A 4,372-nucleotide genomic window follows, 5' to 3' on the forward strand; every position below is an offset into this window, starting at 1 on the left:
GCTTGCTTTTGAATACAGGAACCTAGATCTCAGCAGTTTCCATGGACTCACTTTATCTTTGTCTAGAGTTAATGAGATCACAGTAAAGCCAAATAAACATGCTAAGAACTTGGTGCTTTGCAAACCATAATGGTATTTTAGAAGGCCAGAAATAAAATCATGTTTATTTTGCGTATAGGACTGAGTTAGACAAAGGGTAGGACAGTGGTGTGTCAGCTCTAATGGGCCCAAATATATCCTTAGAGGTTCTTGCTTGAGGCAGGATTTTGTCATCAGTAGAAGGCAGAAAGAAGAAATGAGAGATAAAGACTTAACTCTTTCTTAACCCTAGTTCTGTCACATTGGCTACTTTGAGTTTCTGGTTACCAATACTGTAGAGCTTAAGCACGAAGACTTTAGCATAAGTAGCACTATAACCTCTCTTTGACCTGGGTTTCTCATCTGTAAATTGGGGGAAATAACAAAACCTATTTTTTAATACATGTAAAGCATTCCTAGAGGTAAGAGGTTTTACAATGTAGGTTTTTAAAATTTTTATTCTTTAGAAATGAGGTCTTGCTATGTTGCCCAGACTGGTCTAAAACTCCTGGCTTCAAGCAAATCTCCCAACTCAGCCTCTGAAAGTGCTGGGATGACAAACATGAATTAATGCACCCAGCCTAATCTATGCTTTTAAATACTGCATTTTGGCCTAGTGCAGTGGTCAAGACTGGAGGACTGCTTGAGGCCAGGAGTTTGAGACCAGCCTGGGCAACATAGCAAGACCTTGTCTCCATAAAAAAAAAAAAAAAAAAATTAGCTGGGGGCAGTGATGTGTACCTGCAGGCCCAGCTACTTGGGAGGCTGAGGTGGGAGAACTGATTGAGTCCAGGAGGTCGAGGTTATAGTGAGCCATGATAGAAAGCACAGATTCTAAAGTTAGACTGTCTGGGTTCCTCTGGCACCTATTTGCTGTAAGATCCTGGAAAAATTAGTTAACTTCTCTGTGCCTTAGGGTCTTATCTAAAAATCGGGTAATAATAGTACCAAGCTCATAGAGGTATTGTGAGTATTAAATGAATTAACATATGTGTGGTTTTATAAACAGGACTGGCATGTAGTAAGCATTATATACATGCTTCTTCTATTCTTACTTGTTTCCTGGAAATCTTCAAATATTATTAGGGTGGGGAAATAAAAATTAAGACATTTTCAGCATGATTAACTTTTGTTTCTCTGGTTCTATTAATTATACACATCATACAATAGGGATAGTCATACAATGTTGAGGTATTCTTTATTTTCTAGACCTAGTATTTTGGAAATGTCCCTCATATAACATTTTACCTCTCTTTTATCTAAAATTAAATGTGGCATATCTTTTACCAAATCTTTATTAAGATCATTTCCCTCCTGATTTATTTAAAATGAAAGCTATTTAATTACTCTCCATTTTCAATTTTCATCCTCTGAATGCAAAAAGTCAAAGATTTTTAAAGGCTGCATATAGAAAAATTCACACATGTGGAGGATGATAAATGGACTAAACATTTGTTCAGGGCAATTTCTGATTCTGCCTCTCCTCCTCTTTCCCCAAAACATTTATTTTAATGTTTCTGCCATTCATTTATTCATTCAGTAGTATTGAGAAGACTTGTCAAGCACCATGATAAGTGGTAGAAAATAATGATTCTGACACTTGAATGGTGTTTTACAGTGTACAGATCATTTTCACATATATTAAATTCATTCCATCCTCAGAGGCACTCACTTCATTTCACCACAGTTCTTCCTCCCCTTTTAACATTACATTTATCTTAATGTTTCTCATTCCTCCAGTCTTTAGTGTGCAGAATGCAGTAGTCCCCCCTTATCCAAGAGAGATAAGTTCCAAGACCCCCAGTGGGTGCCTGAAACCACAGATAGTACTGAACCTGATTGCTGTCAATTGAACACGTTTCTGCTCTGTCTTCCACTCACAAATTTAATGCCTTTTCCTTCTTAACTATGCACTTATTATGCACTGTGACCATAAGTTTTGCAGTTTGAGGTTTGACAGCAAAACTAGCACAAACTTCTTACTCTTTCTTCACATTTTCATGGATAGAAATTTCATGATTTCTGTATTCTTACTGTAGATCTTAGCAACTACAGTACATGCTTTTTTTCCTTTCCTTTTTAAGTTGAGAACTTTCACCTTTTCACATAAGGAATCACTTTATGACTTCTCTTTGGTATATCCGAATTGTCAGCAATACTACTCTTACACTTTGTGCCATTATTTATTTTCTTTTTTCTTTCTCTTTTTAATCAACAAAACCCTTCCTGGGGAGAAAATGCTGGGAAAGACTGACTAAGTAGGAGCTTGTGAGCAAGTGACCAGGGTGCTGGTGCAACAGCTGGTGCTGCAGCTTCTCTGCTTGGTCCCTGACTCTTTCTAGGTTGCAGAAGCCAAGCACCATTTGTGTGTGTGTGTGTGTGTGTGTGTGTGTGTGTGTGTGTGTGTGTCCATTAAGACAAGGGTGACTTGAACACAAGCACTGCAATACTGAGACAATCTGATAACTGAGACAGCTACTAAGAGACTCAAGGGTAGAGAGTGCAGACGGCATGAACACACTGGACAAAGGGACAGCTTATGTTCAGGGCAGGATGAATCAGGACAGCAAGAGGTTGCAGAATGGCATGTGATTTTAAATTTATGAATTATTTATTTCTAGAATTTTCCACTTAATATTTTCAAACCACAGTTGACCATGGGTAATTAAACCACAGACATCAAAACTTTGGATAAAGAGTGTTTACTGAGTGCTTTCGTGGGATTAGAGTGGGAAGCTTATTCGAAGAGAAGGTTATGAGTGGGGAAGTTGCAGATGAGATGAGAATTTAGGTCCAGAAGTGTTTCCAATAGTGGACACTTACACTTTAGGATTAAGGGACAAAGTGCTTGCAGGCCTACTGTCTCTTATTTAGAAAAGTACAAAGGGTCACTTGAGAAGGAACAATGACCATCAGTGTATCTATCATTAGTAACTGGGTTGAGAGTACACACAGGGCTAATGGATGTCCAAATCCTCCCCAACCCCTTGCAAGGAGGCATATTTAGCATACTGGAGATGCTAATGAGTTATGACCCTGTCCTTCTCATAAATGTCCAGGACCTCAAGTCCCAGTATCCAAGTTCCCCAGTTATACTTCCTCCTGAATTTTGTGACACTAACCAATAGGCAAGAAATAGGACACACACAATTGACTGGATAATTATTCCTTCTGTTTCAAATAACCTGTTTCCTTCATTGTTATATCTCTCATACACAAACTGACTCCTATGAGGAAATACCAATGGCTTTTCTGGAGTAGTCTTGCTTGTGGTGGATGAATATCTTAAGACATAGGGCAGGGGTCCCCAACCCCTGGGCCACGGACTGGTACTGGCCCACAGCCTGTTAGGAATGAAGGTGGTTCAGGAAGCGAGCAGCAGTTAAGTGAGCAAAGCTTAATCTGTATTCACAACTGCTCCCCATCACTTGCATTACCACCTGCGTGCCACCTCCTGTCAGATCAGCATCAGCATTAGATTTGCATGGGAATGCAAACCCCACTGTGAACTGCTCATGCAAAGGATCTAGGTTGCATGCAACTTATGAGAATGTACCTGATGATCTGAGGTGGAGCAGAGACAGTGATGCTAGTGCTGGGGAGTAGCTGCAAATACAGATTAACATTAGCAATGAGGCTAATATATGGTAACCAGTAATTCATTGAAACCATGAATACTTCAAAACTCCTCCATCACATGGAGACCAAGCACTCTGCATTAAAAGACAAGCCTTTGGAATTTTTAAAAAGAAAAAATGTGACCATGAAGAACAGAAGTAATTATTGAAAGCTGAGATAGGTGATCATGCAACAGCTGGAAGAAAGAAGACCCTGGCTCAGTCTCAAAATCTCTGCTAATGTTTGAAACATGTCAAAAATCTTATTGTTCATGGATTGATGAAATAGCAGAGGATATTGGGGCACAATTATTAGAGAGGATTAATGAATTACAGGTTGATGAGTCTGCCAATGTTGACAACAAGGCAACAATGCTTGTTTTTGTGCAATATATTTTTCAGGAGGAGGTGTTATGTGCACTTTTGTTGCCAACCAATACCACAGCTGTAGAACTATTCAAGTCTTTGAATGATTATATATCAGGAAAAGTGAATTGGCCATTTTGTGTCAGTATATGCATGGATGAAGTGGCTGCCACAACTGGACAGCTTTCTGGTTTCACTATTTGCGTCAAAGAAGTCACTTCCGAGTGGGAGTCTATGCAGTGTCATCCATAGAGAAATGCTAGCTCGCCGAAAAATGCAATCTACATTTAATGTTTCACAGAATGTGATCA

The sequence above is a fragment of the Carlito syrichta genome, unplaced genomic scaffold, assembly GCF_000164805.1.
Source record: "Carlito syrichta isolate Samal-C Ts95f unplaced genomic scaffold, Tarsius_syrichta-2.0.1 Scaffold305221, whole genome shotgun sequence".
NCBI classification, from domain to species: Eukaryota; Metazoa; Chordata; class Mammalia; order Primates; family Tarsiidae; genus Carlito; species Carlito syrichta.